Source organism: Accipiter gentilis, chromosome 11, assembly GCF_929443795.1.
Source record: "Accipiter gentilis chromosome 11, bAccGen1.1, whole genome shotgun sequence".
NCBI classification, from domain to species: Eukaryota; Metazoa; Chordata; class Aves; order Accipitriformes; family Accipitridae; genus Astur; species Astur gentilis.
The window spans coordinates 36,388,974-36,414,449 of NC_064890.1; positions in this window are offsets into that span (position 1 = coordinate 36,388,974).

Below are 25,476 nucleotides of genomic sequence, written 5' to 3' on the forward strand. Positions count from 1 at the left end.
TTAATACTTATCACGGGGGAAAATAATATGCCATCCTGTCTTGCTAAGAACATAAAAGAAGCTGCTTAGGTCACCAGGAGCAGGACTGTGGACATGGCCACAGTTGCAGCTACACTGAGAGATGCTCAGGTGAGGGACAGGCCATGATTATTCAAATTGTTAGATATAAGTAAAGCTCAAAGGCCATATGGATGTTAGCAGAGTAAATGAATAATCAGACTTTAAATATGAAGTTCATATTGATTGGAATGCAAATGTCAGTTGGAATTAAACTGCATGAGGAATGTTTCGTGCCTCTGTTACGCAAATGGCACCTTGACAATTCATTCAAAGCACTCGTCCAGTGTCTGGGCAGTGCGTGCTCATGGAAGCACGCACTGGATCACCTTTTCCTAGGGGTGACTCCCTAACTCCCAGTAGCTGTGACAGCCTTTGGAGACATCAGTAGAGAAACACTGGATCCGCATTTCCATTGTTCTAATTTAGAGCAAGGACCACACGAAATACAGCAATGAAATGTGCTTGCTGGTTGACATTCCAGCTCAGGCAGAGAAACGGAATCCCTCAGCAACACCATTGCCTTCCATTCTTTAGTTCAGTCTATGATAATTACATATGTCTTCTTATCATAATATCTAAACCTCCTTGCAGTCTTATTATTAACCTTGGTAGTGGATGGTCTCTCCTTTTTTAAGAAGTGAGCAAACTGAAGACCAGATACTGCAAATATTTAGCTACTTAAAAAAGGGATAGGTATTAAGAGTATGGGTATATGTGGCAAGTCAAAAGTCAAAAAGAAATCTTCGGCAAAGACGGAATTGGATCAAAGCCCACAAATACTGATTCTAGGACACATTTTCTTCTCTGTTGCGTTCTGAAAGGAAGGTTCTGCCACATTATCCACACAGCCAACCTGCTGCACCATCACCAGTTATCTTAAATTAAGGCTGTTATTTGTGTTGTCACTTTCTGCAGGAATAAAGACAAATCCTATTATCAAGCTCAATGCCATCCCTATATGAATATAAAACTTGAAGAGTATTTTCTAGGCATATCAATGCTTTCGTCTGCCATCTACTAGGTTCATATTATCTTGATTTCTCAGTTGTAATTAAATGTAATGATTGCATATTTATTTTTATTTACAAAGGCAGTTGCTTGTACAATAAAATTTAATCGATTGAAGACTCATTTAATGGACTTTTGAGGACTGAATGTATTTAAACAGTGCTCTAATCAGACATCAAAACATGCATAAATCAAAGTAATTAAATCAATGGAACACTAGGAAAATTGTGAACCAAACAGATATTTTAAAAAATAAGCAATAAAAAATATGATTTAAGATCTCAGTTATCAGAACAGCCACATTACTGATGGCTGTATCCACTGGTCCTCTCACTAAATAGCTGCCCCCAATCAGAGCCCTGTGCTTTAGTTGTCATAATTAGGAACTGAGCACAACAATATCTTCCCTTTAAAATTTCTCCTATATAAAACGGAGAATACTGCAGAGGAATCCAGCAACAGTTGTCATGGTGGAAAATAATGATGTAGCTTTATGTTCAGAATAATTTGCATGTTAAAACCATAAGCATTTCCTATGTCGTACACATGATACAAAAAAAGCAGTTGAAAGTTCAGACTTTCAACTAGGTCTGCCTGTGTAAATCTTGACAATCCTCTTCTATGTATGCTTAATCATAGTGCTTTATTTTTGTGAAAATTAATCTCCAATTCTGTAATTTAATTGAAGATTCCTTTTTTCCTACTTTTTTCACCAAAGACTGTTCCACGTTTTGTATGTATCCTCACATGAGACAGAAGTAAGTATATATGTGTTTCTCACAGGTATTTCTATGCTCTTCTCACCAAAGTAGCCACTACTTCGTGGCTGCTGGGGTCTGCTTACAGAAACCCCGCATCCACTTGGCTCCAGGCATGGGCAGAGTCTGGAGCCAAGCACGGCTCCAGCTGCAGCCCATTAATGCATCCGAAACCTGAACAGCTGATGATGTAGCTGTCAGAAATACACCATTACGATGGGTTCTCCCACCTGAGACTCGTAGTAGTTGGTTGTTCCCAGCACGGTTTCACATGTACTGTGGCATCTCAGGACTTGCGCAGAGCAGGCAACGAGAGCTTTCTGCTGGTCATGCAGACAGAAGGACACACAGTTACTTGTTCAGCTGTGAAAATCTGCAATAAATAAGTAGTCATCTCTATGAGCGAAAATAAACTAATCCCCGGGCTATGTCCTTTCTCTGGTGATCTCTTTCTTTCAGCTTCTCTCACAAATAAGAGGGAAATTCAGGCCAGGATTTATCACTTCTAGCTGTAGGTATGTAATAACTGAGGCCAAGTTAGAAGCCTCCTGGCTGTAAGGTACCTTCTACAGTCAGTGGAAATAAGCATCTACTGAGGGTTATTTAGTTCACCTCCTAAGAGATGAACTGTTTTCAAGAGATGCTTAATTTCCTTCATCAGCTAGTGAAAAAGATCAGAAAATGTCTGTGTTACTTGACTAAGGGTACAAAGTGTGCAAATCCAGGTCTTACTTCCTATCTCAATTCATTCCACGAACCCATGTGGGAGTGGAAAAAACGGCCTTTGTGGGGATTGCATCACAGCATGCATTTTCAGGACTGCATGCTGCTATCCAGATGCCAGTGATCTTAACAGTTAAGATTCTTTTGGTCTTATCTCCGTAAATATGTTTCCACCCAGGTCCGTTCCTATGCAAACATCTGCTGAAGGCACAGTTTTGTCAAGCCTGCCCTGTTTTATCCTTCCTCCAGTGTTAGCTCCTATGCTTTCTGTAGTCCTTCAGCTCCACAGTCTTCCGCTAATAATCAACTCCTGCTTAATGTATTTGTCTGCTCATTCCCCTGTCCCCACCAGCTTCTCTCCCACTTTGTCACTGGGAGAGGAGCTTCCCCAGCAGTCCCACTCCTAAACTGTGTAGTTCCAGCCTTAGGTGGGAACGAAAGCCACTCATCCTTTTTCACCCTGCTTGACAACACTCTACGGAAGACGTTTCTTTATTTCCTCCAAACGTGTCTAATGGGTATCCACCTGAATTTTCTGTCATCCTTTCCCTGTCAGTCTGTCAGCGTCCAATCCTTTCTCTTCTCTGCGCTCTTTTTTCACTCCTTGCTGATTTTCTGCGTAAACATAAGTAAGGTTTCAGCAAGGCTGTACAACATAAGTATCATTTGACATGAGTATGGATTTCACATACAGACAGTTAAGCTACCCACCAGTTCAAATTAATGAAACTAAGATAAAATTCTCTTCTGCAATAAACTGACATAGATCAGTTAATATCAAAGCTGAGAATTTAGACCTTTATCAGGTTAAAAATGAAAGCTTAACAGATGGCTTATTTGAAGCCATCTTACTGGAGCAGAGGAGCAGTATATTGTGATGGGTCCTTAATATAAGCCAGAAGATTCCTGGAAATATTTGCAGCTATTTGCCGAAATAACCTCAGGTCTCTTGTGCATTTTCAATTTTTTTACTTCCTGGACACCAAAAGAGTACAGATTATCTGAGCATCTGTCAGAAGTTAAAATAGCAGAAAAACACCTTTTAGTGAGTGACTTCTCTTACTAACGGTAAAACATGGAGGGATTCTGCACCTGAAACCATTTAATGCTTTTATGTGAGCAATAAAGTAACTTCAGGTGTTTCTCAAGCAATGAGTTTTAAAACTGGTATAAAGAAGATCCATCAAAAATAAATCAAGCCTTGTTTTGCTTGTGCCACAAGAAGTATGTGTAATAGAAAGTTATTAAGACCAAAGCTGCTTGCCGCATTGCCTCAGAACACTGTCCAATTGCCAAAGCATTCTCCAATCAATCAACCTTCAGCCTTATTTCTTCTTGCCAGCACTGACAACAGTCACCATCTGACTGTAGATTATGAGATAAAAGGGGGTTAGTAGCTTTGTTTTCTTCTTTATTAAATGATTTGCACCACTCTGTTCTGCCTTCAAGGCAGGTGTGAGCTGATAAGGAAAACCTATGCTTTCTGGAAAATTATTTCAAAACCTAGATCAAAATATAGTCTGATGTCTAGGCAAGGTGTTAATTAAAAATTAATAAAAAATATAATGGGACTTGAACCACCAGATATGTAATAGCTGAAATAATAGTGTTCAGCATCAGAAGAAATCTCATTCTGAAAATGCCTACGGGATTTTCTGTTCCTTTTTGGAAACTACATATCAAAATTTTTTGCTACTTAGTTCTTTTGTCAACTCATTAATACCTGTTTCCTGTGCACCCTGATTTATAAAGCTACAAGCCTGTTTGGAGGTTGTTATAGGAAAAGAGTCTCCTGAGAAATGATGAACATGAAAAACGTGAACATTGACAAACAGGGACAGAAAAAATACAACCGGGATTATGGCGCAGCGTGTTGCTAGAACAACTGCTCGGTAGATCTTTGTCTCCAGGTCAGAGAGACGGAATAGTAGGGTAATGTATGAAAAAACACGTAGGCACCATCCTTTCCAATAGTAATCCTTAAACACCAGTAGTGTAAGGATTGTCACAATAACCGGTCTAATTTACACTTTGTCATACAAATCTGGAGTCATTCCACAAAACACCACAGAGCGAGGTGTACCTCCAGATTCAAGTGGCTGTATTTTTCACCTCCTCCTTCACCTACTACTCCTGTAGCCGCACCTGCCTGGCGCGAGCCGACTCACCTTGGTCGATCATAGGCTCAAGGTATCAGCGAGCAGTACCACTGGATTATACGATATGACATGCCAAGCTGGCAAATGTGTTCCGTCTTCCCATCTCACTTCTGGCAAAGACAAATATAGCTGTGACCCTGCCAAAGGTATTAGCCTTCCGCTTGTTCATCTACACAACAGCAAGGAAAGGCCTATGGTCTCAAAGACGCACGCTGCCTTTGTCTACTGGACTACATTTGGTACTTTTCTCCCATAAAGGCATTTAATTTATTTGACATGCTAGGCACCAGCAACACCTTTAATTGTTAAGGTGTCCTTAAGAGTTTCTCCTAGATCTCTGTTTTATCATACAAATGTACTTTTCAGTCCTTCTGTTTCCAGAGCAAGACTTGAACTGATTTTCATGTAACTAAGCTGAAAGCAATCATGCTCAGCATTTCAAACTGCAGTCTTTGCTTTCAAAGATTTGTTAAACTTTTTTTTTTCCAAAGCTGTATTAATTTTGTTCATTTTGAATGTCAGCTGGTCAAAAAGCTCCCTGTGTGCATGAAAAAGCATTTGCATTTATAGAAACATCTCATGCATGCTGCAAACTGTTTACAGGAAATAAAAACAAATACCAGAAAATTAGGAGAACAGGAGTCATAGTTCATCAACAAAATGCTGTGATGAACATAGTTCCACTGATACACAGTATATGCACAGTTCTGATAAATCAGTAATATTCAGACTCTGTGGGAGTCTTTGAAAAACAGAGGGGGTGCTTGTTAAAGGATTCTCACTGTCTCTATTTGAAATGCATCAGAAGTTCATGTCAGCTACTCAGCAGATCCTTATTTAGAGCGGACCTGCCAGCTCGGGCTTAGCGTGTCACGGTGCATCAGTGTGTTCAGAAGTGTGATTTATTGTGGCAGCACGAATGTCTAATTATGTGCATAGCTTACAGTTTTTCAACAGAAAAGAGCCCAAACAAGTGAAAGGCTGAAATGAGATTTATTCCTTGTTACTAGCGTTTGCTTACGTGTTCCCATTGTTTTTGCTTTAAATTACATTCTTTTCCATCCTTCTCTCCTCCTGCCTTATCAAAGATAGAACTTTACATTACAAAGTCTTTCTCTGTTGCATATGTTTTTAAAAGTGTCTCCAAGCTTTATTCCCACAAAACACCATACTAATTACTTTTTCTTACATGTGTTGGCTGTCACTCATTTTCAATATCTACAGTGTTATTAGTTTCACAGGCATTCACCTTAAAGGAGAACTATTATTAAATCAAGTGATTACAGCATAGAAAATACCAGGTTTAAATTGGGTTTAACCTTTGGTTGTTTCCTCAATTATACAATTTTTAGTTTAACTCTAGTCTTTCCAGGTTTTCAAGAGATTCTCTATCTCATTCAGCAAGCAATATGAATGGTACTGCATTAACAGACAGTTATTCAGCATTTTGCTGTACCTTTATTGCTCAGCTTGTAACCCACAGGGGTTTTTCCAGCACATTACTGGAACTTAGTTCTGAAGACAGAATTATTAGTTCCCACATAGGCTCTTACAGCAGTCCTCATTGCAGTAGTTCTGTTTCACATATATGAATTCATTTCTCTTCACAGTACTCCTGTAAGATAAGTGATTACTATTATGTCTGTTTTACAGAGGCAGGGCAAAAAAATTAAAGTCAAAAGTTTTCACTAACTTACTATACCCAGTTTGAGATATTTAGGATTTCTTTTCTCACTGTACAGAACATTTACAAAGCCCAGCTCTCAGTGATTTTAGTTGCTGCTGTGAATGCTCAGCAATTATGTAAATTGAGGTAGAGTACGTTAAGTTGGGCACACAGCTAATGCCCAAACACGCAATTAGCGACTGTCTTTGTAAAGTTTGATTCAAGCAACTTGTCCTCATGGAGGAACTCTCTCACAGCAGCAGGACAGAAATAAATTCTCCACATCAACGGCCAATTACCTTAACTCTCCCATCTCTTCCTGCAGCCCCCTTCCTCACTTAGTATTTAGTTTCCAGTAACAGAAACAAATGCACAAGCAACACAATATGAGGTGTTTCACATCCCCAGCTTCATTTTTTTCCTTTGTTCATTTGGTTTTTTTTAATGCTTTCTTACATTGGCACCCAGTAATGTTTTTTCTTAAAGAAGGGTACTTTTGCTTTGCTTGCAAGATAGCTGGAACCAAAGCTGGGAGAGATGCAGTCCTGGTCCAGACGCTGCAGGGTTGAGCAGCCTCTTACTCCTGCACTGCATGCCCAACCACCTACACTCCTCATTCTTGTGTTCTCTTTGGGAAAACCAGGCCAAAACCAGAGGCATATGCACCTGTAGCACACGCTGCGTGAGCCCAGTGCTCCCTGACATGTCGGGCCAATTTACTCTCAGAGCGTCTGCTGTGCACCTTACGTACTGAATTGTAGGGCTGGTGTGTTCAGAGTAGGCTGGATTCAAACTACGTGTACATCGTGACATTCACCCAGGACCTTGCTCTGGCTGGCGGTACGGCCTTAACGCCAGGGCAACCGTCTGGAACGACGTGCTCTGAATTTCCAGCCATTCCCCTGTTCTGCTCAAATCTCTTGGATCAGTCAGTTCTTTCAGCTCCCGGGTTATCCTTGCCTGAAGTCTATACAGGGAACACTGGGAGAAGACAGTCACGAGTAGAAGAAACCAGGCAGAAGACAATGACATCAAGGGAGAATTCCTTGCTTTTAGTTATAGTTCCATTCAGATTTTAGAGGACAATCCTGTTAACATTTATTATGTTGCTATTAAAGAAAACTTATCTCATTGGAAAGTGATCGTGGAGAAAATAACATTTTGTAGGAAAGATAAGAAACATATATAAAAAGTTAGCATTTCAGAAACTCCCATCTAAACTTACACCTAACTTCCATCCAAATCTTAATGCAGGTACTTAGATGGAAGGGATGTCATTTTCAAATACGCAGACCAAGCGGAAAAATCAAATGTATTCAAAGAGAAATTTTATCAGTTTTAATTCATAGACAACTATTAACAACATAGCTAAATATGAAAGTAGATTCCTATCTTTTATACCAGGTTTTGAAAAAAGGCTAACTTACTAGAGGGCCATTAATGTTTCTTCTCTAGCATAAGAAATTATCTGCGGTTAGACAGATGTGGGTGATAAAAGAAAAATCATGAACATATGGGATTAAAGCTTCATAGTAAAATTTAGGAGAAATATAAACATTAGGCTTTTTTTGCACTCAGTTTAACTCCCATTTAAAATAATCCATTCACACTGTGCAGGTGACTGAAGGAATCTAAGCTAATGAAAATTATCCAGCGATGACAAAGGGGCAGGGCAGTACTATGTAAATCTCAACTTTCATGTATGTCCTTGTTAGAGATGTGAAGAGAACGGGCATTCAGCTCTGCAATGCATTCAGAGGGTTTATGTCCTACCTTCAGCACATATGTAGCTGAATTTAAAAAAAAAAAAGTTACAAAAAAAAAAAGGATTATTTTTCCCTATTGGTTTTGTGATGATCTAAACGTTCTGCTACTTTCCACCTTGTAACAGTGAAACAGAGAGTGAGGCAGGAAGGGATCTCAGGTGTTCCCTTTAAGCAGGGACCAGCAGTCTTCCTGAGCTGTTGGGTCAGATTGTCCTTTCCTTTCCCCAGGAAAGTCAGCTTGAACAACAAGTTGACTGTGCCATTAGCACCCAACTTCTGTGACTCAAATTGGGAAAACTTGCTATGGGGTGATCAGCAGAACCTTGGTTCTGTTACAGACAGCAGGCCTCATTACACTAAGTTCAAAATTTAGTGGGTTGCAGAAACTGCTGCCTCTCAAGGGCTCCTCATCAAAAATCTGATTCTGCATGGCATCTCCTCTGTGAGAACCCACCATCTTTGTGCAAGTGTTGTAGGCCCTGAACTTCCTCTTCCAGTCTCTTCTCCTTTTCCAAACAGGTTCAGTTGTACCCAAACAATTCACAGCAGATGTTTGCCAGATCTTTCGTTAAGACTCAAAAGTGACAAAGAGCTCATCACTTATTTGAATTATATACTCCAGAGCTGTAATTCTTAAAATAGGAAACTTATTTTAGGAAACCTTCCTTCAACACAAGCCTGCTGATTATTATCCTTTCTCCAGCGGTACATCATATCATTTTTATAGATCTAAATAAAAGTTAATTGTAAAATAAAATAAAAAAGATGTCACTTAAAAACTGTCAGAACAGGATTTTTCAAAGCAATTCAAGTTTTCCTGTTTTGTTTTGTGGGTTTTTTTTCTTCTTGAAAAATAGTATTCTGGCTTAAACAACTGAACTGTGTGAAGTATTCAACCTCAACAAACAAACCAGCGTGTTTCAACTGAACGTGGCTCCACTGACACTCCCCTAGCCCATTTTTCCCCTCAGCATGCATTAACATCTCTCCACATAGGCAACTTGGGTTCATTCTGCCCGTACTGAGAGCCAGCTCCAAACCATGTTGTCACATTAAGATGGTGTTGTGTTCAGGCTAATGAGCTCAGCCTCCCAGGTGAATGCATTAGCTCAGATCATCATTACCTTAACACAGCTGTATGGTGCTTGGTCACAGCTCATCAGGTCTGGCAGCTCTAAGCGTGGGCAAAGTTACCTGCATCTGCTTGTATATCTGTTTAAAGATATCCTGATTTTCATCAAAGCTGTCTTTTTCAGACAGTACAGAGCATTTTTAAGTAGCTACAAAGAGTCCGAGTGTGGATGGGAGCTGTGAAAGCAAACAGAGACTCATTTGTAGAGTACTTGAGAACTGTATGTATAGTAGTGCTTACGTAGGCCTAGAGGTATCAAAAGGTACAAAGTGGTAAGGATTAAAGGGACTGAAGATTCTCTCTAGATTTTATTAATGTCTAGGTATCAGGATTCTCATAAATATATTCAATAGAGTGTGCTGGCAAGTTCAGTTGGAGGTTAGGATAGATATGAGACTTTACAGGGTGAAGGTGGGATAGCTAAAATTGGTTTCCAGAACAGATAATCCTTCACTGATATTTCTGAAATTCTTTGTAACTGCCTTTGTCACTTTCTGTTACCCAGTAATTTCAACCTTACCCTTTATATGCTGATTGATTCTTGTACTCATAACCCCTTTTTCCATCTTTAACTCTTTACTTTTTCACACAGTCTACCCAGGGCAGCTGATAACTTCTCCATCAGTGTAATGTGCACTCCCATCATGCAGCCAGCCACAGCAGTGTGACGGGATTGCCATTAATCATCTAAACTGACTATATCCAGAAGTGTGAGTTTAGCAGGAATTCTGAAAATAGCTGTCACAAATTTCTTTCAAATCTTCTGTAGCACTGGTCACTGGTTTGGACACAAATGTCTTGCCTCATTTAAGTGTCTTAAAGAGTAATACCGAACACATAAGGATGTTATTTGATGTTAACCACTACTTGCCTCTGAAGAACTCTTGCTGCTGAGGGACTTTACTGCGGACCTCACAAATGACTTTATTATGATGAATTACCTTGCTGTTGATTAATTGATGTGCAAAGAAAAATAGATATTTTAAACTGAATTCCCAGTGTATTCCCCAAGGAAAGATTTCAGTTAAGACTGCAGCGTTACCTCAGACTAATTTTATTTAAAACGATGTTGCAAATGACCTGTATGAACTCTGAGTATCAATTCAGTGGTCAGCCTGAGGGTGGCCTCTGGACAGGGAGAAGTAAAGGATCAAGAGATAGAAATTCTAGTCCCTAGGCAAAAGGCTGAACATACAGAAGATACTTCTGTATAAACATTTTCCTTTTGCTCTTTTCCCTGTTGTTAGTAGTTTTCCCTAATGATAAGGCCGTAAAACAGAAAGGAGAAAAATAAACATGCAATTACTGGCTATTTCAAGCTATAGCATGTGCAGTGTTTACTAACATTATGGGAATTATATGTCTAGTCATGTGTTTTAGCTTGCTTGTCCAAATTCTTGCTTTAGTAAATGGCCCAAACACATGTTCGACTATCTATTTATACGTCTGCTGTGAAAGCATTAACCCGGGATTGCAGCTTTGCTGTTCTGCCTAACGTGTTAACATTTATAGTGTTTAATCCCTAGGCATTGTTTTCAGCCTGCTCAACTTTTTCTGTTTCTAAATGACAGATATCTGGGAAATGGCTTTGGTCCGTTATTATCAACTTCTTATATCTAGGATCACATGACATAAATGGCCTTGAAAATGCACACTGATGACACTTTGTAGTGAAATCCTCAAACATCACTCCTTATTTTCCTTCTGTCCTTTCATGAGCAGCTTCTGGGTTATTTTTCTTGGGAGCTGGGGGGGGGCATTTGTAATATCTGCCCAGCTTATCATTTTATTAGCATTCTTTTAATATTTTTTTTCTGCCACAAAATGTGGGAGATTCAAATTTGTCATTCAAGCCCCTCAAATAAGTTAGTGCGTAAGAAAAGCTCTGCAGGTCCTTACCACACTCCCCTGTTCCTTGATATCCCATTCAGTCAGCCAGGCTTCTAAAAATCTTCTTTGTGTGCAAAAAGAGATCACCATCACTCAGAATGGTTTTGAAGATTTCAAGCCACTTATGTCTGCAGTCAGTTAGTCAACCTGAAAACAACAAATGGGACTTTATGTTGGTAATAAGGTCTGCAGGATACCCCCCCACACACACAGAAAAGCCTATTATGATAACTTTACAACAACTTTTTACATTTTCAGCTGGAGTGCAGAAGGATCTTCCTGTAAAGTATTGAGTTGTTCTCTTTCATGGCTTTCACCTATTCTTTCTAGAAACTGATCTAAAAAATAAAAATATAGAAGCCTACGGCAAAGCACTAAAAGCAGTGAACTGCGGTTTTGTGTCAAGGAGTAGGTACTCACCCATTTTTTCACCCAAGAGAAATATAGCGCTCTCCCTTTTACTTTATTGCCCAACATTTCAAGCCTCATCACACTACCTGACTTGATGGTCTACATGAGAGGAGAATGAAAGTAAGATGAAGAAATAAAAAAAGGAACAAGGAGAATGAAAGTAAGATGAAGAAATAAAAAAAGGAACAAGGAGTGGGAGGACCTCCTAGCCAGAGGCAGGATGACAGTCTGATAAAGACGCTCCTAATTGCGATACAAAGGCATACACTTATGGGTTGTAGTCTCAGGATAAAACTTCACATGTCAGCACATGTACTAGCTCACGTTCTAGAACCAGCAGTATGTCAGCCTGGGACAATATTGCCTATTCGTCTACACTTCCCACCACCTCACGCCGTTCTTCGGTCAGTACGGCATTTGGCAACCTCTGCAGTTGCTTTGGCAATAGGCAAACCTCGCAACGGGGGCGAGCGGCTGGTGCTCTGCTTCTGGGAACCACACTCCTCCCATGGAGAAAAGTGCAACTGAAGCAAAAACATGCTGCCAAAAGGAAGGACTGTACAGCAGATGGGAATATTAATACGATCAGTGGATATTGCTGCCAAAGAAGGTGTTTACCAGTTTATGCTGCATTTAATTGGTCCATGTGGAGAGTAGGGGATGTCTATTTATTTTCTTTTGTGATACTGACTCTTAGTGCACACCAATAAATGACTAACTCATAAAACTGGTAGTTTTAACATGGAAGATGTTGACAGAACACATAACACACACACACACACACACACACGCACTTTCTATTTAATCACTGCTTATCTCAAAAGCAAGCTCTGAAAGTCTGAAATGTTCATGAAAATTTTTATTGTTGCTTTTTCCATCCACTGCACATATTATAAACACACTAGCACATAACTAAACTAAATTTAAAAAAAATAAATAAGGAGCGTGACAGAACACATCCACACATTACAATACTCTTAATCAGTAAATGTGGCATGTTTAGTCACCAGAAACTTCTTATTTTTCCAGGGCACAGGAACATGTGGCTGTACCTTTCTTTTCTACCCTGAACCTCTGGCCTCTGAGGGCCATGTCTGGAGCAGCAGCCCATCAGAGTCCTAGATTTATACTATGTACACAATTATATGACTTATGCTCTAAAAGGACATAACATACCACAACTGGAGAATACTTCTCATGTTTTTTTCTATTGCCATCTGGAAACAAGTTTCTACCCCATCCTGTGAGTGCTGGGCACACCACCAAGTTTTCTATTGTTAAGTAAGCCTAGGATATCAGGACACAGTTTTGCAAGACAGTAGAAGGAAGTAGGAAACATCTCCCAGAATAAAAGTAGTATGAATACAGTTATTGACAACCAAGTTATTAGGAAGAAGGTTCCCTGTTCTTTTCAGCTAGTAAACGCCTAATTTTACAAGGGCCCAATATCCTCCACTCTTGCTGGAGGTTTATGAACTCACTTTCTAGTCCATTGACTGCCCTGGAACATGAACTGCTGCCTGTAAAAAATCCAGGGCCGTAACTAAATATTTATGCTGTCAGCTCTTGACAAGCTGCTGCTGCTACATTGATAAGAATACTTAGATCAGCTGCTTTGCAAACTGAAATGACATTGCTGGTTTACAAGTGATTCTTTCTTGAAAATGCTACTCTATGCCCTTTGTTAATCTGCTAATCACTGTTCATACTGACATACTCTACACTAGTCATTAAAATGTGTATAGAAGAAGTTGGGCAAACCTCAAGTTTATTTTTTTCTTTTTTTAAATTAACTAATCTATACCACAGTTTCATTAAATGGTTGGAATGGTGTATAGGTAGTGGGTAGGAGGGGTTTAAACCAAATCATAAAAGAAGGGATGGGCATGAGTATAGGATTGTCCTAAATTGACCACAGTACATTCCTTGAATTTGCTGGTCTGTTTGTAACCCCCTCGAATGTACTACGTATGGGACTGTTTGCGGCACTGAGGTGACTTTAAAAGGAATTGGCAGGGCACAGTCACAGATTCACAGCATCATGCAGATCTGTACCACTCCACCGTCAAATGACTTTCCTTATCTTACTGAATTTTAAGTGTAAAACCTTTATGAAAACACAAAAACTGGTGTCACATTCCTTAAACACCTGTTTTCATACACAAGCTCACTTTCTCTTATTAACTGCTGATATTTTCTATTGAGAGAGAGTGCAAAACGATTATTACACAACCTGCACTTGGTAGAAGATGAACAGCTTCATCCAAGATACTTACATAGAGTTCTAAATTCTCTATAAGCTTTTTGAATGGCTCCTCCATATCTTTACTCCCACTACTACAAAAGTACAGTGCAGCTGCACTCCGTTAACTGAATAACCAAAAAAATGGCAGGTATCTAGAAGCACTGTAAAACAATTTTTTGTTTCTTCACAGAAAAAAATTCTCAAAGAAGTATCAAATTACTTGTGTGTTAGTTCTACTCATGGTCGGTGTAAACAGGTAGACCTGGCAGCTGTAGGAACAGGTTTGTTGACCACCCTTCAGCATACAGCTGGTGCCCCTCGTTAATCTACAGAGCAGTCACACATCAGACCATGAAAAAAAGGAACAGCAGAGGAATGAGTGAGGAGAGAAGGATAAGTCAGTCAGCTATACCAACCACCTCTTTCTCAAGCTGAGATTATGTTATGTTCTACACTGAACCCTCTCTGAGATATAAAATCTCCTTGTGTGAGAGTTCTAGGAAAAGCGATGGGGAAATTCTGGCAGTGTGGAGGTCCCAGCAGAACAAGGGATTCATGGGTGATTGACTGAATACTAGTCTCAGCTCCTGACTAGTTTCAGGGAAGGGACACTACACTTTCTCTACCCTAAGAGCTGTTTAGGAACTTTTAGATGAGTCATTGAATAGAAAAATGTATTTTTCAGAAGAAAAAGGCTGTAGCAGATATCTAAAGACAACTTTTCCAAAGGGTTTAGAAGAATGGAGTTTCTGTTTAGAAACAGAGAAGGAGTCACTACAGAAATGCTAATAATTTGCACAGGGATGAGAGACCCAAACCAAGACTTCACTGTGCAAAATCTGGACTATCTCTCTGAGCCTGAATCTTCCATTCTGCAGGCAGAAGAAGGGATCGTATTTCTGGTTTTGACCATAAATTCCAGACTGATTTTGGGACACTTTTACAACGAGAGGTTTTTTTAAAAGCATCAGGGGGATTTTCTAACAGAGCAAGATCAAGGACCTAAACAAAGTTGGCCCGCTCAGGCTTTAGGATCTGGTCTTGGAGAGAAGAACTTAAGTTTTGCTCCACAAAATGAACAAAAGTGGGTCTAAGGCCTTGACATTTCTCACCAAATGAGTCTCATGTTCTGGTCAGCTTTGTCAAACAGTACACAGACAAGGAATCCAGAGAAATAAACACTTAAGAAAGTTTCATAAGAACTTCCCTTTAACTATGCCTACCTTATTTTTGTTCCTTCCATACACATAGAGAAGGACACATGACACAGCCAGTCCACAACGGCTTCCCTATTTAATACAGCTCAGATTTAAGCTGACCGTTAGAAATCTACCCTGTAAAAAACAAGGTTCAGGGCAATAACTCCTGATTCATACATTTTATTTCACTTATTTATTCTCTAATGAATTGTATTTCTTGTCTGGAAAGCCAGAACAGTTTATGCAATATCAAGGAATGCACATGAGGTAATGTTAGAGACGGCCGAGCTGTAATGGATAACGCAATACTCAAACCTTAATTCTCAGATGAAAAACTAATTCAATCTTGTACTAGGTTCAGCAGCTTGAAATTTCTGCCTGTTCTGAATTATTCCACACACACTTTTATTGGAGATACAGTCATATTTCTGTGTTCCGGTTGACACATATGACACTTTTGGAGAAAGAATTGCTACTGCTACTGAATATCCCTTCCTGGTTTGCACATTGGTTTAGCCCCTGACCAACACACTTTTAAAAATTTCTAACAAAAAGAAAAATCAACTTTTGTGTACTCCAATGGTATCTACCTATTAAGCTTATGCAACTGTGAGGTTCATATATTTATGGAATATATTACCAATAGCAATGATTTTGCACTATAGAGAGACTATACATTAACTAGATGATGGCTAAAGCTTCAAATATGGCTTCTATGGCAGAAGCAGTTCACTTCAGTCTGGGCACAAATTGCCTTGAAAAATTGACCTACAGAGCTGTTACCAGATACAGGTTCAGATTATCTCAGTATAACCAAAAAATATTTTCATAAATTATTTTCAGAGTACACAGCTCATGGGAGTTAAATATTCAGTGTCTTACTGCAAGAAATCAATCTGAGACCTGGCAGTGTCAAATTTATGAAATGGAGATTCTCCTCTTTCTTACACATTTTAAATGGACGTACTTCTTCAACACCTGCACAGAATGACCCCGCTTGCTGCTTCTTTGCTCTCCTCTGACAGACTACACTTAGCCTGACACAGTGGGCGGGCAGCTGCATTCATTCACAACGTAAAGCTCAGACAAGTTAGAACAAACTTAGTCACTGCCTCTGTCTGCCAGGGAAGCTCTTTTCCATGAGCAGCACAGCAAGCAGATAGTTAACAATATGCAGCAGCATGCTGTAATATCATACAGAGTATAATTGTGGGGCTCTGTAACAATTTAAAGTATTATTTTTGATTTTTAAAGGATGTAAAAGCCAGTAATCCCTTTAAGACTAGGGAATATATGAGCAATTGGTCTGGAAAACCAAGAAGATGATTGTGTATTTGTTTATGAGGAACAGAGGATCCGTCTTCCTGATGTACTTGGTAAACTGAGTTGTAGCGTCTGCTTGCTAGTCACAGCAGTTCAGTAATGAGCTGAAGATGTATCACATCACCCTGTTATTTCAACAGACACTGTGTTGTTGTATTAACTACAATATCAGAAATTGCTATCTGGGTTCAATTTTATCGGTATCTCTGTATTTGACATTTTACGTGGTTTGGCAGAGGATATTGGAGAATCCTTTGATTATTCCCAAGATCATGTTTCACAAAAAAAATCTGAGTTGAAGGAATGAGCTAGACAAGATCACTTAAATTTGGCTGAATTAATAAATTACACTGATGTACACTCCAGGATATAGGCTAAACTCTTGGAAGAAGGAGCATGGTCAAATGTGTGGTGACGGCAGGCTGTCCCTATTGACACTACAAAATAATTTGTGCTTTTCATTCTTCATGTTAATGTGTTTGAGGGAATTTCCTATTCATAAAACTGAAAGAATAATGTTATTGGCTTGAGAAGTGAATGCAGGCTCTCAACAAATGTCTCCAAGCCCATTTGGTGCAAATCTTGGAGCAGTACAGTTACATTGACCATCACATCTCTGGAACTAGATGTGGTATTTAAAAAAAAATAAAAATAAAAAGACTAGGAAAGGGTTGTTCCTCTGTGCTCAGGAAGTAACTTTTGCAGTTAGTTCCCTAGCAGTATTAGGGCATTAGTGAGATGGAACTGCCATCTCTAGTTCTTGTTTTTACTGAACAGACCTCAATTAAATTTTAGGTGATATCGGGACACCTTTTACTGGCTAGTCCCCAGGAAGTCAGAATGCCAGTTGTTCTGACTGTCTCTGCAAAGGCTGGGAGTGATATAGCATCTGATTAGGTTACCTGAATACCTACAATACCTCAGCTTTGGAAAGGCTGGGAAAAAATGTACCCCTTATGGAAAATGAAATCAATGAGAAAACAAAAGGTGAACATAAGTGACAACACATTGAACCTGTAAGCTAATAGGTTCAGGAAAAGTGACAACAAATAAAAGTATTCCTTTATGGAAAGACTGAAGAACAAAAAAATAAAATAATTGAAAAGCAGATGATAGAATTAGAAAGCACAACAGACAAAGACAGGTTATGCCCACTGCCTTTAGATCAAAATGCCTTAAGATATCCCAGCATAATTTGGAATTTATTTGATAAAATGTGCTCTGCCTTCAGCTGCTGAAAAATATCCACATTCATGATCTGGCAAAATGTTTTCCAGGATTACAAGTACAAAAATAAGAAATGTTAAGTCAGTTCTGAGAAGAAAGGAATTAAAATAAACTGTACTGAAATTCTATAGATATTTGTCTTGCTTGGTGCTTTAAGTCTTGCAGCATTGCTGCCCTTTTGTAAAGAAGGAACACTACATGTAGTGTGAAATAGAATGCTCAGAAATAACATTTTCTTATAGTAGTTCTTCTGGGAAGTGAAAATCCCTTTCAGAGGAGATAGCAAAACTTGCTAGAAAGTGTGCAATGTTAAGAAAAGTTGCAAGTTTTCCCTGCTGGTGACTGTAAATTGTACTCTACCAAAGTGTGGATTTCATTAGTAATTAAGACTTCATCTTAGGTTCCCTGCAGAGCACTTATGACATTTGAGAAACAAGTTTTTAAAGATTTTAGCACCATTTTTTTTGTTAGAACCCAACTCAGTAAGTATTAACTTCAGTGATTTGTCCAAATACTCTTTCACCAGGCATCAGCTGACCGCTTTACATCATTTGATGTTTGTGGGACAACAAGCACGGGCATAGTACAAAAGAACTCAAGCAGAGCTGTAGTCCCATCCCACCTCTCGTTTCTGATAGTGCCACCTACATAGTGAAGTTGATTGGAAACAATATAGGACAGAATGCTGTGGAAGTGATTGTCTTCAGGAAAACAGCAAGCACCGAGGTCTCCTCAAATTGTCAATCCAGATGTAAAAAAATTCAACAGAAAATTGATCCAGAGAAAAGAAAGAATACAAAGAAATAAGAAAGGTGCTCAGCATAAACATATGTATAATATATGGTATCATTATTCTGCAAGAATAATTCAGCTGAATCCCCTTGAATAAATCATCTTGTCTAGCACATGAAATGTACACATACACACACACATATATTTCTCCATACTGTTGACTAAGCAGTGTACTGTTTAGAGTTGTTTTAAAATGCCAGATCTACTCTTCTCAGCATTTTTCTGCCTCTTTTGCAACACATGAACGTCCACAAGATGAAATCTGTTAGCTCCTATACAAATAAAATGAAGCAGCAGCTCTGAAGTTGGTTGAAAGAACATTTTTTATTTTTATCTCCTAAACTGAGCATAGGGAGGGACTTCCAATAATTCACAGTGGATGACATCATCTGAGTCCTGCTGGGGTTAGTTCACAGAAGCTGTAAAATAATGTGTCTTGACTCCATCAACCAAAAAATAATCTGTGTACCTTGTTCTAAATACATTTCTTATGTCAAGCAGCAGCATCTGTGCTTTCCAACCAGAAAGATAACAGTCCAATAGTAAAAACAATAACAATAAAAAAAAAACAGCAACTGTGGAGCCATTTCACAGCATAATATCATATTTTTGGGCACTTCTCTATGTAAAAAATGGCAACTCTGCTTGGTTTTACTGGCTTCTACTTCACTGGATATACACAGAAGTCTCAGAGAATTGCTTGCTAACAAGATTAGTGCCTTATACCTCCTGCAGTATTCTAGGACGTGCAACAAGGACAACTGAGGGTTGTCACCCTGAACACACTTTCATCCTTCTGGAGGTAATTTTGGAATAGTAATATGGCTTCCACTTAGGAGACACCAAAATGCCAACGCATTTCCAGACCACCAAGGCAGCCACAGAAAAAAAAATCAGTATGATGAAAGGAAAACAGACCACAGAATTTAGAGCTGTTTTTCCCAAAAAGGCATTTGCTCACTGAAGAGCAGGAATTTTTTATCATCCAAGATTAAGCAAGTAAAAAGAATGCATTGTCATTACTAGGAGTTAAAGTGAAATCAGTGAGCAAAAAATCACCAGTGAGAAAAAGGCACCTGGAATGCCTGAAGGCATTTTACAGACCTGAAAGTAAGCTCGGAAGTGTTGAGGATGATGAGGGAGGGAATTATTATTTCTCCACCTCTAGCATTTTTTCCTGAATAAAGGACGACCGCTTAATAAAGCCATCTTCAGAAGCCACGTGAATTGCTTCAAACACAGGACTGGTTTCAAACAGTAACGGCAGCATCCCTAGTACTTATGGTCTGGTCTTCAGTCACCGGAGTGGTCAAAGACACCAGAACTGACCTCTGGGTGGGAAGGGGGCTGGCTCCCTGTCGGGTACCAGCACGGCCAGCGGTCTGTTGGAGCTGCCTGGAGCAGAGGGGGCAGCTGCAGCCTGAACAACCCAGGGGAGCTCAAGGGAGCATAGACCAAACCCAGCTGCATTCTCAGAGGTAAACTCACACGAGGAGGCTGGGACACGCAGCGAGGGGCCATGACAAAACTAATCATCTGGGGCAAGAGTCTTACCTGAGTACTCAATTCAATTGATGATCTTTTAAAATCACGTGTTAAAAATCCTTAGAAAACAAAACCCCTTAACTGTATCTCTCCAATTACCTACCTAGAAGTGTAGGCACATAAATCATATTTGTGTTTGGAATTTATCAATTTTCATTCGTGGAAGCCAGATGATTTAGCATTTTTAGGGATAAAGACATTAACCTTTTGTTATCAATTACCTGCGTTTACTGCAAACGTGAACATCAGGGGTCTTGTGATCTGTTTTGTTTTCCTTTGGCTTAAAACAATACGCAAATCAGCAAAACAAGAAAAGTGAGAAATACGCTGTCTCCTTTACAAACACAGAAGAAGACAGAGCTTTTTAGCAGGGTCAACAATCTGCCACAGACATCTACTTCAGCTGATAAAAGGGAACTTCCCTTGTGGAATTCTATTAATCCCTTTACCAACCTGCCAATAATGTCATTCTCTAGAAACTTGTTTTTATTCATTTATCGTCTGCAGAGTGTATTTGCTTCTCTGCCAATTAAATAGAAGAGCTCTGCTAGCTCAGCCAATGTAAGGGATTTACATACCATACGTATGAAATTTCAATAAGTTGTCATAAAGAATATCTTTGATGCTCAAAATAAAATATGCTTTGCAATGTAAAAACATGCATATTAGATGGAAAAATATTGTCGAAATGCTCTTTCACAGTTGTACATACGTAGCAATTTATACATACTGCAAATACAGGACCAGTTTTGCACATAAATACAGGAAGATTTACATGTTCAAATTTCTATTTAGTTTGTCTGAATCCTTACCTCACCAAAAAATGCAAAACATGATTCACCGTGAATCCCATTTCATTACTACTTAAGCTTCAGTATGTTTAACTAAATGTAGTTAATAGATAAAGTAAGTACTTTTTTGTCTCTTTTGACTTTGCAAGGTTTTTTGTTTTACCAATGTTGAATTTAATGCATAATTTGATTTAATTTTCTTATTTTGGCTGGGACAGACTTAAATTTCTTCACAGTAGCTGGTATGGGGCTGTTTTGGATTTGTGCTGGAAACAGTGTCGATAACCCCGGGACGTTTCCGTCACGGCTGAGCAGCGCTCACCCAGAGCCAAGGACTGTTCTGCTTCTCCCCCCACCCCACCAGCGAGGAGCCTGGGGGGGCACAAGGGGTTGGGGGGACACACAGCCGGGACAGCCGACCCCGACCGACCCAAGGGAGATCCCAGACCGTAGGACGTCACGCTCCCCATCTCGAGCTGGGGGAAGGAGAAGGACGGGGGGGACGTTGGGAGAGATGGCGTTTGTCTTCCCCAGTCCCCGTTGGGCGTGATGGAGCCCTGCTGTCCTGGGGGTGGCTGAGCACCCGCCTGCCCCTGGGGAGTGGGGAAGGGATTCCTCGGTTTGCTTTGCTTGCATGTGCGGCTTTTGCTTTCCCTATTAATCTGTCTTTATCTCAACCCAGGAGTTTTCTCACCTTTACCCTTCCAATTCTCTCCCCCATCCCACCAGGGGGAAGTGAGCGAGCGGCTGCGTGGGGCTGAGCTGCCGGCTGGGGTTAAACCACAACACCATCCAAAAGTCAAAGGTCAAACCTAAACTTCTATACAACTAAAATCAATGGAGAGGGAGAAAGAGCACATCCATATGGTAACTATTCATGTTATATTTACGCGTGTTAAACCTCCTATCCTTTGCTATCTCATGAGGACCGTCTACTTGTTTTGATGGCAAATCAGGAGTAGCACCTGTCTGAGCTTGTACTAGTCAGATTTGGGTGACTCTCAGTACCCAGACAATGAGGCGTATTGAAACTGTTGACTTTCAGAGTCAGATACAGTTATCTTGAATCATCTATCCTGTGGCTACATCTCTTTATTGTATAGACAACTGTCTTCTTAGGTGCAGTTTGGTCATTTTAGCCATTTAATAAAGAAAGGATATCCTCTGCAAAAGGACAATTAATCTCATTTATCCAAGGAATGAGCACTATCTATATGTCTGTCTTCGTTAGCAATGAGATTCACATTATAGTGAGAGTTTGTTTTTTACATGGGTGAAGAAAACTTGGAAATTTCCACCTGAAGCATTTTGCCAATTAAAGATGAAAATACATTGTTCTTTAGGTTAAGTGATGGAGTCAATAGAGCAATTATTTGGTGTAACAGTAAAAAGGAAGTGAATTATTAATGTGCCAAATATGATTCTCTACAACAAAGGCAAAAATTTCAAAATTAAAAAAGTAGAATGCAACAGAAATGATAGAACCTTTAATAAAGACTAGTAATTTTTCCACACTGTGTGTTTTTTTCTTCTTCATAATATAAAAAAACTAATAAAATATTGATGATAATTTATTATAGAAGTCTGTTATAGTTAACTAAAAAAAAATTATTTTACTACTCTACTATCATTCTCTCTGTTCAATTTATTTTGGCTATAACTTTGCCAGCTTTGACAGGAAGAGTGCATTGAGTGACATTTACTTGAGATTCACATGAAGCAGCAGAAACTCTTCCCAGCAAAGAGCCAAAAGGATGACATTAGTTTCAAATTTTATTGTGACTAACTATTCTGCTTTCATTTAGATGTCCATCTAAGCCTATCCTCAGCAAACCACTCTGGTGAAGTCTATGAGGACTGAAATATGCCATATCTTTGAAATCAGGTTATTCCTACCTTAGTAAATTAATTCAGTTGTATCATTGAACTTCCACAAAAGAGGCGGTAAGTAGCAATATTGTTCAGAGCTGATGGCTGCTTTGCTTGCTAACTTTCTGCAAAGCAAACTTTCTTATTAAGAAGAAAGATGAAGTAAATAATAGTGAAGAGAAGGGAAGAAATAAGAAAAGGAAACTTTATGAAACCTGAAATGTTATTATCATAGCAATTCCTTACTTTTTTCATCCCAAGTAGATGTGCAAAATGGATGTTAAAGTGAAAACTAGCGATTTGGAAGATGCTTTTATTTGACAGCATTTTTAAAACCCCTTAATCATGATCCATGTGCTTATGATTCAGAGGTAAGCACAACTCACAGTAGACTGTCTGTACTTAGTAAAGCTAATTTCAGGGGATCACACAGACTACCTACTATTCAACTATGGATGGAGTAAATACAATGCCCATGACACAAGGTCTCCTTGACTAACTGGTTGCTCAAATAACATGTTGTTTGGAAAGTGTTGTTAGATGGCTGTATGTTTTATGAACAGTCTCTTGAAGCACTCTCATGCGTTACCTATCCAAAATGTCAAAGAGCATCTCTGTCTTTATATTTGGCCCCAGATCAGCCTCTTTTTCTCCCTCTTCACACATCCATGGCTGTCTTTGTTTAACTTACTGGAAAGCAATAAGCATCAACAGGTGTTTTACCCACCACTTCAGATAGATAGGATGAATTATACCCTGGGAACGTCCGTCTCTTTGCATTAGACTAGAAAAACCCCCAGCAACTGCCCTAAATTACTGGCCCTGAGTCAGGGCAGTACAATTCTACCCTCCAACCTTGCTGTTTTTATCACCCTCTGAAAGGAGTTCTCAGTGCACCTGGATGGTACGCTTGTCAGTAGTCTCGATACACCTTATCAAATGGGGTTTGAGATGCTAATATATCTTTACTGAGTAATGCAGTCCCTGTTACGCATATTTGCTGGATTACCACAAAAATGTATGACATTTACTCCAGTGACCTATCCAGGGTACCATATAGCAGACTGATAACCATCCGACCATCCATACATTACTGTCAATAGTCGTGGTAAGTTCAAATTTCTGTGGGAAGAAACCTGTAATACCCATATCCACCTTAGGAAAATGGATGTTGATTCCAAATCTATCCCAAGACTAGGAACCATACACTCAGTAAATTGAATGACAGTTCAGAGGTTAGAGGTCAGATGCAATCTTTGGAAAATAACTGACAGCATCTGAAGGCAGTTTGAGAACAAAAGCAAATACTTTTGAAAACTCTATTATGCCTTGCAAGCTGGTAAGACAAAAAATGTCATTTCCTGTCAAAATGTATGTCTCCATAAACATTCAATAATCTTTCCATCCTCACTTCTCAAAGTGTAATCACTGATATTTACAAGTATCACACGTTTTTTTTCTGTCTGAATAATTGTCTAAAACCTGGGAATTGGAGATCTCCAAAACCTGCTGACTTTAGTGGATCAGCCAGCTCAATGGAAAGGAGTCTGCCCTAACAGGGATGTTTTCAGAAGTACTCTGCTAACTTGTACATTGGTGAAGCTAGTAAAAGCCACAGACACACATGGCCCAAGCTAGAATAATTGATGCAGGATTACATTTAATATGTAAAATGTAAAGTTGTTTGTGTTGAAAGGCGATGTGATCCCGAATTACTGTTGGAAAGTGTAAATGCTTTTGACTTTTTATTTTATTGACTTCATGTTTTGTTATTGGCCAGTAAATCAGCAATGATACTGTGGAACTGTCAAATTAAAAGCAGTATGCTTTTTACATTAATAAATAGACTAATAAATGAAATCATTTAGGTAAATAGACTAGTATAAATGAAATCAGGTGAATAGACTAGTAACTAAAAACATTGCAGTAATTGTCGCGACCTGTAATATTTCAGCTGTGTGAAGGACTCTTGAGTGAATTCCTGCTTGCTACTTGTGTAAAAACTTTGTGAATTATGATTTCCACTTGATTTTCACTCTCCAAGGTCTTTCACTTCACAGAAATCAAAATGCAGGCAAGATTCTGCAGCTGCAGAACTGTATTCTGTATTCTGATCTAGCTAGACCTTAAAGAATTAACACTACACTCAGATACCTTTTGTCCACTCCTAACAGTCAACATCAAACCAAGAGGTACTGTCAGACACTTTGTGATGGAATAGGTCACTGCTTACCTGAATCCAACTGAGCCCCTTCTGTAACCTACCTCACATGGACCTCAGCTCAGAAAAACATTCCCAGTTCTCAGGGCACCTAAGTGGGTGTTTGTCTTTAGGTACATACACTTATACTGCATGGTGCCTTAGGCGTCTTAACGTTGGGAATGCTAAGGGCCCTCCATCTGCAATTCTGTGGTCTGACTTTCATTTCCAGCTCTGCAACCTCTCACCTAAACTGATGTGGCAGTATTTTCCCTCTTTTGTTCCCATGCTGTTTTTCTCATGTTGTTATTCTCACGGCCTTGCACCTGCCAACCCCGATGTTGTAGCTATGGCAGATTCTCACGGGAAGCTTGCATCCACTCATCTCTGCTACCTGCCTTCCCTATCCCTTGTTTTGTAGCTTTTAGTTTATACTGCAGAAATACAAGACTTAGCGAATAACATTGCAGATAATAGTCATAAATCGCTGATAAGCGTTACCCAGCAACATGCATGCCCAAAACTCAGCAACCAATTGGTGTGTAACACTTGCACCTAAATAAGCATGCTCCCATCAGTGCTAAAAGCATCGCAAACAGGAAAAAAACAGTGAGTTTGGCCAGGTCCTGAGGAAAACTGCACAGTACCAGGGAAAAAGCACGGCTGAAAAAATCATCATGGTTATCACCCCCTGCTGCCCTGTTGCACTGGA